Raw genomic sequence first — 12,863 nt, 5'->3', positions numbered from 1 at the left:
CCAAAGAAGAAACAAAGCTATCACTCTTTGCAGATGACATGATGATATACTTAGAGAATCCTAGAGAATCAAGTAAAAAAACTACTTGAAATAATAAACAACTTTAGCAAAGTTGCAGGCTATAAAATAAACCCACATAAATCATCGTCATTTCTATATATTACCAACAAAGCCCAAAAGCAAGAGATAGAAAGAGAAATTCCATTTAAACTTACTGTAGACATTATAAAATATTTAGGAGTCTACCTCCTGAAACAAACCCAGGAAATCTATGATCACAATTACAAAACACTTTTCACACAAATAAAATCAGATCTAAATAATTGGAAAAACATCAGCTGCTCATGGGTAGGCCAAGCTTATATAATAAAAATGACAATCCTACCTAAGCTAATTTACTTATTCAGTGCCATACCAATCAAACTACCAAAAATTATTTTATAGAGTTAGAAAAAATAATAACAAGATTCATTTGGAAGAACAAAAGGTCCAGAATATCAAAGGAACTAATGAAAAGAAATGCAGGGGAAGGTGGCCTAGCAATTCCAGATCTTAAATTGTATTATAAAGCAGCAATCATCAAAACTGCTTGGTACTGGCTAAGAAATAGAGTGGTGGATCAGTGGAATAGGTTAAATATGCAAGACACAGTAGTCAATGACTATAGTAATCTATTATTTGATAAACCCAAAGACCCCAGCTTCTGGGAAGAACCCACTCTTTGAAAAAAACTGCTGGGAAAACTGGAAAAGAGTATGGCAGAAACTAGGCATAGACCCAAATCTCACACCATATACCAAAATAAAGTCAAAATGGGTTCATGATTTAGATATAAAGGCTGATACTACAAGTAAACTGGGAGAACAAGGAATAGTTTACCTATCAGATCTATGGAGAACAGAAGAATTCATGACCAAACAGGAGATAGAGAACATTACAAAAAGCAAATAATAATTTTGATTACATTAAATTGAAAAGTTTTTGCACAAACAAAGCCAATGCAACTAAGATTAGAAGGAAGGTAGAAAATTGGGAAAGAATTTTTACAACCAGTCTCTCTGATAAGGGCCTCATTTCTAAAATATATAGAGAATTAAGACAAATTTATAAGACTACAAGCCATTCTCCAATTGATAAATGGTCAAAGGATATGAACAGACAGTTCTCAGATGAAGAAATTAAAGCCATCTATAGTCATATGAAAAAATGCTCTAAATCATTATTGATTAGAAAAATGCAAATCAAAACAACTCTGAGGTACCATATCACGCCTACCAGATTGGCCAACATGACAAAACAGGAAAATTAAAAATGTTGGAGAAGATGTGGGAAAGTTGGAATACTAATGTATTGTTGGTGGAGTTGTGAAATGATCCAACCATTTTGGAGAACAATTTGGAACTATGCCCAAAAAGGCTATAAAAATGTGCATACCCTTTGACCCAGAAATAGTACTTCTAGGGCTGTATGCCAAAGAGATCATACAAATGGGAAAAGGACCCACATGTGCAAAAATATTCATAGCAGCTCTTTTTGTGGTGGCAAAGAATTAGAAATTGAGAGGATGCCCATCAATTGGGGAATGGCTGAACAAGTTGTTGTATATGAATGTAATGGAATACTATTGTGCTATAAGAAATGATGAACAGGCTGACTTCAGAAAAACCTGGAAAGACTTGTATGGTCTGATGCTGAGTGAAGTGAGCAGAACCAAGAGAACTTTGTACACAATAACAGCCACGCTGTGCAATGACTAATATTGATAAACTTAACCCTTCTCAGCAGTACAGGGATTTAAGATATCCCCAGAGGCCTCGTGGTGGAAAATGCTATCCACATCCAAAGAAAGAACTATGGAAGTTGAATTGCTATCATTTTTTTTCTCTTCTGTTGAGTTTTGGTTCCTCTTTCTAATGGTTCCTCCTATTGGTTTTAATTTTTACTTACAACTTCACTAATGTGAAAATATGTTTAATAGGAATGTGAATGTATAACCTATATATGAGATTGTGTGCTGTCTTGGGGAGGGTGGTGGGGAGGAAGGGGAAGAAAATTTTTAAACTCAAAAGCATGCAGAAGTGATTGTTGATAAATCAAAATAAACTAATAAAATTAAAAAAAAAGAATTTCAAAATAAAATTTAAATGGGGCAAGTGAAAGCTAATAACTCTATGAGTGAGCAAGAATCAGTCAAACAGAAATAAAAGATAGAAGAAAATGTACAATACCTCATTGGTAAAACAACTGACCTGGAAAATAGATCCATGAGAGACTATTTAAAAAATTATTGATCTATCTGAAAACCATGAGGGAAAAAAAAGAGCCTGGACAACATCCTTCAGGAAATCATCAAATAAAACTGCCCTGAGCTCCTAGAGCCAGAGGGTAAAATAGTCATTGAAATAATCCACTGATCATCTCTCAAAAAGGATCCCAAATTGAAAACACCAAGGAATATCATAACCAAATTCCAAAATTACAAGAAAAGAACATGAGGAAGGCCTCTGGAATATTGTGGAGAACTTATTGTAGGGTATGGATGAAAGTCATGCAAAATGGGCAGGAATGGATGGGTTGCATCTGCCTCATTGAAGCCAGTATCTGTGTCAATGGGACATCATGGATCCATTGGAGTGTTGGGGGAATAGGCAAAGAGGGGATAGTAGAATGTGTTGTTCACAGAGAATAGAGGGTCTGTTCATAGTGAACAGAAAAATGGGGGTAAAAATTGCAGGGACATTTTAAGTTGTAGAGGGTAATCAACTTTGGTTAATCCATAGCATATTTGAATAAAAGTAAAATAAGATATAGACAGAAAAGTATGTAGACCTTAAAACATCATGCAAATGGAGTTTAACTTTATTTGATGGAGAAAGAGACTACTAAAAGATTTGAGCAGAATGTCATAGCCATATCAATTTACAAGTGCAAAGAGCCCTTGGAAATCATCTAGTTTAGCACTCCTACTTTACAGGTAGGGAAAATAAAACTCAGAGAAGTAAAGAGAGCTGGCTAAGATCACCCAACTACTTAGTTGCAGTAACCTCACATCTCATAATCATAGATTATTCTCTCTCTATTCATAATGTGTCTCTTCATATTCCCCAGTTTCCATTGAGTTAGAATATTTCCACACATATGATTAATGTATGTTAAGATCATCAGGTTAATGTGATCATGTATGAAGAATTATTAAAAATGGTGCTCAATATTCCACTGGATCTGTCATTATAGCAACTTGGCTATTCTCTCCAATAACACATACTTCAACCCATCCCTGACTGCTAATCCTATGCAACTCTCATCCTTGTTCTCCCATAAATTTTCCATGGAGGTCCACTCAATGTACTGGGAACTTTCTTTGAATTCCATTTTTTTCCTCTTCATTCTGCAATTTTCTGGCCCAGTTCCTGTCCTTGGTTAACCTAGGTCTCTATCATCTGACTTTTTGAGCACATGCATCTGGGATAGCTTGTGACCTGCCTTCCAGTAGGGTTATGGATGAGATGGTTTATGAAACAAAAAGCCAACAAATGAGAAGACCTAATTGATGCTGGAGGGACCTATAATAAATTGTGAACTGTCTTGGACTACCAGCTCATTCATGTACTTGGTATGTTCCTTTTGCTTTTTGATACCATGTTGCAAGAAGGTTTTTTTTAAATACATATTGTATTATGATTCTGCAGTCAAATGATTTCAGAGAAAAAGAAAAGTTGTCAGAAAATCTAGACACTCTAACAATAGAGTGTTGGGATCTGTTTCCTGAACTTCTCTTCTATTACCACTCTTGCTGCAGTTGTCCTGTAGTTACATATGTGACCCTAGTTATAGCTCAGGTGTTTTTGTCTAACTCAGGAAGAGATGGAGCTGAGAATAGAATGCATTTCAGGCATAGAGCCATAACTTAGAGCTGGAAGGAGCCTCAGCCAATGTTAGGGCATGGAGAAGACCAAGGTAATTTCATAGACCTAAAACAAGGAAGGAAATTTGACTTCAGCTGTAATTGAAGCTTATTTAAAAGGAACAGGATAGTTAAAATAGAGTAAGGGAGGATAGCACTGTATATTAAGATCTTACATCTATGTGAGGAAATCTAGTAACCTGGGGACATAGAAGCATCATGGAGAACTTATGGGTAGGAATCAGCAGAGGCAGAAACAGAAACAATATTTTCAAAGTATATTATAGACCATATAGAAAGAAAGAGGAAATAGGAGGAAATTCAATAAACAGATAACAAGACATAGTTAAAAATGATTGTTTAAACAGGAGGCTTACCTCCCAGCTCCCTCAAATCTATTCTAACAAAAATCTGAATTGCATATTGGACTGAGTAATGATCAAGACATAAAGTTCTTCCAATAAGGAATATAATTCCTACAATGAGATACTACAGTGACTTCTTCCACACTTGAACTTCACAAAAAGTCAGCCAGTAGTCCACAGAAAATAGGAAAGCATGCTGCTAACAAAGCAGCAGAGCAGGCAAAAAATCCCAACACAATAAGAAAAGGGACAGAGACACATATGCAACTTATAGAGCTATTAGTTCAGAGCCAGCAAGACTCCCTGATGAAGACACAAAGTGGTTGTAAATCCATAGTGAATTCCTCAGAAGTCAAAGAGAAGAGGGACCAGTGGAGCTATAGAGAAATTAAGGATACTCTACCTTGTCTGATAAAGCACCTTGTCCTGAGACATCATAGATATTCACAAAGGTACAGCAAATAAACCTCAAATATCTAAGGGAGGGGCTAACTCATGGAGAAGAAGGTCAGCACAGAAACTCTGTGACCCAGAATGGGTCCAAGCAAAGCCTAACGCCCAATCAAAAATCCTAGCAGAGAGCAGACCCAGGCTCTTCTACAATGCTGGACAAATGAGTAGACAAAAGAGGATATGAGCCAGTATCAAAAATCATTGAAAATATAGAGATCCTCCAACAACATAAGAGAGTAACTTTTACTGAAATTAGATTTTTCACAAGCCTACATGAATATCCAGAAGAAATAAACAGAGAGATAGAAAATAAAATAAAAGTTCTGGAGGAAAGAATGGAAAGGAGAGTAAGTAGCTTGAAAATGAAAATGGTAAACCTCATGTAAATAAGGAATCCCTAAAAACTAGAATGGACCAAAGAGAAATAAGTGACTCAATGAGAAAATAAAAAGTAGAAGAATATAATAAAATATTTTTAATTTTTTTTAAATTAAGATATCAGATATTAAAAAGAACAACTGACTTGGAAAATAAATCAAAGAGAAATAATTTAAGAATCACTAGATTCAGACTTCCAGGAGCCAACATAGCAGGGTAAGTGAGCAGCTAGGTGGTGCAGTGGATAGAGTCCAGCCTCAGAGTCAGGAGGACCTGAGTTCAAATGTGACCTCAGACACTTGACACTTATTAGCTGTGTGACCCTGGGCAAATCACTTAACTCTGATTGCTTCACCAAAAAGAAAAAAAAAAGCAGTATAAGCAGTAAATTGCTATAACTCTCCCACATTCACCTCCAAACAACCATGAAATAGTGTCCCAAAAGAAATCCTGGGACAGCAGAATCAGAAAAAAAAAAGATGGGGTAAAGCAATCATTTAACCCAAGCAACTTAGAAGATCAGCAAGAAAGATCTGTCTCAGGTAAGAAGGGAGCACATTCTGGGACAGGAAGCATCCCAGCAAACCAGCATCAAGCCCCACCTCAGCAAAGCAGAGGGAGATCCTGAGTTCCAGTGTGGTGTAACAGGCAAACACCAACACAAGTACCCCCATGTGACTTAGCACAGCTAGGGGAACCATCAGACTCCAGGTCTGAGAACCACATGCTTCAATGCAGCCCCTGACAAACAGACATCCCCTAGTGGTCAGTCCACCATGTGCTTCAGTGTAGCCCCAGGGAAATGCAGAAACACCCCACCAGGCCTCAGCATATGTCAGACACCACCACTAGGACCCAAACTCAGCACCAGGTAAACTGCCAGACCCCTATGGCCTCCAACAGTGACAGCCACCCCCCACCCTACCATCCCACCACCTCAGTGCAGCACCAGACACAAGGGTACCCCATGAGCTTCAAGGTAACATCAGAACAACACCAAGAAAACAGCCAGAGCCTGTAGCCACTGGCAGAAGAAACCTGTGACAGTGCCCTTTCCACCCTGGCTGCAGAGCTCAAATTTGAAAAGAAGAAAAAAGCACCCCCCAAAAAAAGATGGGCAAAAAACAACAGCAACAAAAAATAATCTGACTATAGAAACTTATTATGGTGAAAGGGAAGACCAAGATACAAACTCAGTAGAGGACAACAATGTCAAAACACCTATGAGAAAAACGGCAAATGATTTCAAGCCCAGAAAAAAAAATACTCATAGAAGAGTTCAAAAAGGAGCTTAAAAATGGTATGAGAGGTAAAAAGGAAGAAAATTATGGGAAAAAAAGTCAATAGCTTGGAAAACTGCTTAAAAAAGCAGAATTGGCCGAATGGAAAAGGAAATGCAAAAATCCACTGAACAAAATAACTACTTAAAGAGTACAATAAGCCAAATGGAAAAGAAAGTACAAAAGCTAATTGAGGAAACCAATACCTTAAACATTAGAATTGGGCAAGTGGAAGCTAATGACTCTATGATATATCAAGAATAAATCAAACAAATTCAAAAGTATGAGAAAATAGAAGAAAATATCTCCAACTGATCTAAAAACAAATCCAGGAGAGACAAAGTCAGAATCATTACACTACTTGAAAGCCATGATCAAAAAGAGGACCTGTATGGCATCTTTAAGGATTTATCGAGAAAAACTGCCCTGATGTCCTGGAATCAGAGGGCAAAATGGACACTGAAAGAATCCACCAATCACCTCAGGAAAGAGATTCCAAAATAAAAACTCCAAAGAGCATTATAGCCAAATTTCAGAACTATCAGATTAAGCCAAATAAAAAGTGACCAGAAAGAAATAATTCAAATATCATAGGAGTCACAATCAAGATTGTGCAAGATTTAATAGCTGTAATATTAAAAGATTGGAGGTCATGAAACATGATATTTCAGAAGTCAAAAAGCTGGGAGTACAACCAATAATCACTACAAAAAGGTTAGGACTACAGCCAATAATTCAATAGAGCTAAACTATTTATATCCCAACATAAGAAGATAATACTTATAATTCTTAAAAATTGTATCACTAATAGTACATCTAGAAGGAACATACATAAACAAAAGTACAAGTATAAGGTGAATTTGAGGGAATGACAAAAAAAATTAAGGGATGAGAAAGAGGAGTTCAAAGGGTGCAGAAGGAAGGGAGAGCTGGAATAGGTTAAATTATTTCACATGAAGAGACACAAAAGACCTATTAGAGGGGAGAAGAAGATGGGAGGGTGGGCGATGAGCATTGTTTGAACCTTATTCTCATCAGCATTGGCTCAAAGAGGGAATCATATACACAATCAGTTGAATATAGAAATCTATCTCACCTGACAGGGAAGTAGGAGGGAGGAAACTAAGTAAAGGGAGGGTAGGAACTGACAGCAGGGAGGACAGATCATGGTAGGTAGTTGAAGCAAAATACTAATGAGGAGGGAAAGGGGTGAAAGGAGAGAGAGGACAGATGGGGAAGAATAAGATGGAGGGAAGTACACAAGAAGTAATCATAACTGTAATGTGAATGTGATGAATTCTCCCATAAAACAGAAGCAGATAGCAGAATGGATCAAAAAACAGAATCCTACAATATGTTGTTATACAAGAAACATACTTGAAGGAGACTGATACGCATAGAGTTAAGTTAAGGGGCTGGAACAGAATCTATTGTGCTTTAGCTGAAGTTAAAAACAAACAAACAAACAGGGGTACCAATCCTGATCTCAGACAAAGTAAAAGCAAAACTGGATCTAATTAAAAGAGATAAGGAAGGAAACTACATCTTGCTAAAAGGTACCATAGACAATGAAGGAGTATCAATACTAAATATATATGCACCAAGTGGTATAGCATCTAAATTCTCAAAGGAGAAGTTAAGTGAATTATAGGAAGAAACAGACAGCAAAACTATACTACTGGAGGAACCTCAACTGTCCCCTCTCAGAACTAGATGAATACAACCAAAAAAATAAACAAGAAAGAAACTAAGGAAGTAAATAGAATATTAGAATAGTAAGATATGACAGGCCTTTGTCATGATTTAGACATAAAGGGTGAAACCATGAGCAAATTTGAAAAGCAAGGAATACCCTACCTGTCAGTTCTATGGGGAGGGGAAGAATTCATTACCAAGCAACACATAGAGAGCATTACAAAATGTAAACTAGATAATTTTGATTATATTAAATTAGAAAGGTTTTGTGAAAAGAAAAAAAAAACAATGCAACTGAAGATTAGAACAAAGGCAGAAATCTGGGGAAAAAAATTTTTTTACAGCAAGTATCTTTGATAAGGGCCTCATTTCTCAAATACATACAGAACTGAGTCAAATTTACAAGAATACAAACAATCCCCAATTGATAAATGGTCAAAGGATAGGAACAGCAGTTTTCAGATGAAGAAATCAAAACTCTGTATAGGCATATAAAGACACACTTTAAATCACTTTTGAGTAGAGACATGCAAATTAAAACAACTCTGAGGACTACCCCATACATATCAGATTGGCTAAAATGACAGAAAAGGGAAGTGATAAATGCTGGAGAAGATGTGGGAAAATTGGGACAGTAATGAACTATTGGTGGAGTTGTGAACTGATCCAACCATTCTACAAACTATCCCCAAAGGACAACCAAACTGTGCCTACCCTTTGATTCAGGAATATCATTACTAGGTCTGTATCCCACAGAGATCATATGCAAAAATATTTCTAGCAGCCCTTTTCATAGAGGCAAAATATTGGAGATTGAGGGGAGGTCCATCAATTGGGTAATGGCTGAACAAGCTGTGATATATAAATATAATGGAATACCATTAGGCAAAAAGAAATGATGAGCAGGGAGATTTTAGAAAAATCTGGAAACACCTGTATCAATTGATGCAAAGTGAAATGGAAGAACCATGAAAACATTGTACACAGTATCAGCAACACTGTTATGATCAACTCTGAATGACTCAGCTCTTCTCAACAACACAATGATCCAAGACAAGTACAAAGAACTCATGAAGGAAAATGCTACCCATATCCAGATAAAGAACTGATGGACTTTGAATGAAGATTGAAGCATATTTTTTTTAATTTACTTTATTCTTTTTCACTTTTTTTTCTCCTTTTTATCTGTTTCTTCTTTCACAACTGTGACTGACATGAAAATATTTCTTTTTCATGATAGCACATGTATAAACTATATCAAACTGCCTACCATTTTCAGAAGAGAGGAAGGGAGGTGAGAGTGAAGAAAATTTGGAACTCCAAATCTTATAAGAATTAATGATAACAAATTTCTTGACATGTAACTTGGGGAAAATATAATACTATCTAATTAAAAATAAATAAAGCTGAACTACAAGGCAAAAAAAAGAAAGAATCATTGGATTCTGTGAAGGCCATAATAATAAAAAAAAATTCTAGAAATAACATTTCAAGAAATGTAAGTGAAAACTGACCAGATCTATTAGAGATGAAGAGCAAAGTAAAGATATCAAGAAGGAAAAAAGCAAACATTTATTAAGCACCACCTATGGGCCAGGTACTAAGTTAAATGATTTATGAATATTATCTCAAACTCATCATGGTTAGCAGAAACAAGTGGGTATGGGAATGCGGGGGTTGGGGAAGATTAAAAGAGGGGATAGCCTTATAAAAAACAAACTTATTGATCCTGAGGAGGAAATTAAGAATTGGGGGAGGAAGACAAAAGAAAAGAAAAGAGCTGGTTTCTAAAGGGGTGCTCATCAAATAGGAAATGGCTGAACAAATTGCAACATATTAAAATAATGGAATATTATTGTGCCATAAGAAATTATGAAATGGACTATTGTGCAGAATCCTGTGTAGTATAAACTGATACAGAGTCAAGTATCAGAAAGAAGAGAATGATTTGTACAAGGACAATAGCACTATAAAAATAAACAACTTTGAAAGAACTCTTATCAAGGCAATGATCGACTATGTCTTCAGACGGCCTTTTAAGAAGCACTTTACATATCTCTTAATAGAGGTGATAGCATCAGGGAAACAGAAAGACACATATGTTTTGACCGTGGCCATTATGTGGATTCCTTCTGCTTGACTATGTTTATTTGTTATATTTATTTGTTTGTTTTACTCTTTCTCTCAGTTTCTTTTAATTGAGGGAGAGGCATCATGGCAAGAAGGAGTGTAATAGCAATATTGATGAAAAAATGAAACAAAAATAAGGCCACTGAAACCTTTTTCTGTAATGCACAAAAGAGAAGAGAAAGCAATTCAAGGGGATGTAGAGAAAAATAAGATAGTTTTGAAATATTGTGTGAAATTTGTTATATCCTTTTATAAAAATGATATGAAATGGAACTTTACAGTTTCATATACAATTCTCTTTTGTGTTTTACTGTTTACATGAAAATACTCTTTATTGTGTTTAAGCTCAAAATAAAATATAAAATAAAAAGCCTAAAGTCTGGTATAAATTCATGGTATAGTACTAACATAGAATTTTACTTATTTGTATATCAGCTGCAGTTATTATTTTCATGGATATGTTGCTTCTTGTCTTATTGCTAATTTCATCCTTCAAAAGTTGGAAGAACCAAATTGGAGAAATGCTATTCTATATTGAATTCCTACCAATAAAAAGAAAGCAGTTTCTGAAAAACATTGTGGGAAGTGATAATTCCATCATAGAATTTTTGACTGAAAAGAAGAAGATAGACAGGCATAGACTCAAGATTTGGGGGAAGCAGATTTGAAATATCTCCAAAAAAAGATGGATTGATAGGAGCCCATAGACCAAAATTCTATGGGGGAAAATCAATCCAAAAAGAATGTATCACTCTCAGTAATGAAATTCTGAAGATACAAAGGGGGATAATTATGATCAGAAAGAACATGCATAGTTCTAAAGAGTCTAGTATAGTTGCACAGGATTTTCATTGAGCAATTTAAATTTTAAAACATTAACTTTTGTTGTTATCTTTGGTTTTAATATTTCCTGCCTTTCCCAATATATCCCTCTCCTTTTTTGTTGTTATCTTTTTATTTATATTATTTTTATCATTGTATGTTATTTTCCCAGTTGTACTTAATTAATATTGCATCAGTTCACATAAGTCTTACTAATCTTCCCTACATTCCGCACATTTATTGTTTCTTATGACTCAATAATATTCCATCACATTCATGTACTTGAGGTTATTCCACAACAAACATCTATTTTGATTCGAGTTCTCTATGAGTGCAGAAAGTGCTGTTTTAAATATGTTTAGTACATAGTGGGCTTTTATGTCTATCTTTGATCTCCTCAGTATATATGTCTAACCATGGGCTCTCTGACTCAACAATAGTATATATTTTATTCCATACTTTCCTTGGTCTTAATTCAAATTGTTTTCCAAAATGGTTGGTTCATTTAACAGTTCCATCAGTGTTATATAAATGTGTCTTTTCTTCCATAACCTCTTCAACACCATTTCTATTTTTGTCATCTTTACCAACTTGTTTTGTCTAAAGGGAGAATTCAAGTAGTTTGGATTATTTTTTTTCTTATTTTTATGGTTTGAAGCACCATTTCATATAATTGCTAAGAGCTTGTAATTCCTTTGAGAATGGTTTATATCCTTTAACTTCTCATCCAGTGGGCAATGATTTCTAATGTTATAGATTTATATCAGTTTCCTAAATAGCTTGGATATCAAATGTTTGTCAATGAATCAAATACTTTTTCTTCCATCTCTTCATTTCTGTGAACTGAAATGGAGATTTATGGATAACAGATGCTGGGAGAATATATTTATTTTCCTCTTTTAAAAAGAGAAAGTTAGATGATCCAGTATTCTTAATTGAAGCTTTAAAAAAGTACATAGGAATATCAGGTCAAATACTCAAATACCAGCTTCACATAAGTAAAAGTTATCTTACTGTTCTTACAGAACTTCATGAAACAAAGCCAAATACAAATTAGCCTTCAGATATGATCAGTACCCACTTCTGCTTCTGCAGTAAAGATAGCAGAAAGGGTTCAGGAAATGCTCAGAGTGTTGTCTTGTTTTTCACCATCTCTAGATGTTAACTTACTTGTTGAGGTGCTGAATATGATCACAATCCTTACCTAGAGACCAATAAACATACCCATTTCTCTTAAAATCATATCATGATTATATTGACTTCCTTATTATAAATGAAATCAGGAGACACGAAGAAACTTCATTTAAAAAGAAAGGGTAGTCAGTCACTCAATAAGCATTTATTAAACATTTACTGTGTTCCAGCCATGTTAAGTGCTGAGGACATGGCAAAGAAGTGAAAACAGTCTCACCTTCTATGAGTTTACATTGCAATGGTGGCTTATACATTATGAATACATAGGAAAACAAAAGACTTGGTAGAATAGATTTTTTTTACTTATCCAAAAACAATGAGACATCATTTTAGGGAATACTTAGTCATTCCATGCTGCCCGTGAGCAGCATTTGAAAAAAATAAGTTCCTGTAAAGATAATTGCATTTTCGCAGAATCAGAAATTTTGGAGTTAAAAAATATCCCAACACCCATTTAGTACAACCTGTACCTGAAAGTAATACCTATTATAACATAATAGATAAGTGATTGTCAGCCTTTATTGGAAGACCTCCAAAGAAATTCTGACTCTATTTTCTCTACTTACTACCTCCCAGGGTAGCCATTCCACTTTTGGATAGCTCTTATCATTAATCAAAAGTGTTTTTCCTCTTATTGTTGGC

This window comes from Phascolarctos cinereus, unplaced genomic scaffold (genome assembly GCF_003287225.1).
Source record: "Phascolarctos cinereus isolate Bilbo 61053 unplaced genomic scaffold, phaCin_HiC Scaffold_4;HRSCAF=312, whole genome shotgun sequence".
NCBI lineage: Eukaryota > Metazoa > Chordata > Mammalia > Diprotodontia > Phascolarctidae > Phascolarctos > Phascolarctos cinereus.
The sequence above is the reverse complement of the archived record's forward strand: the minus strand, read 5'-3'. Positions refer to the sequence as shown.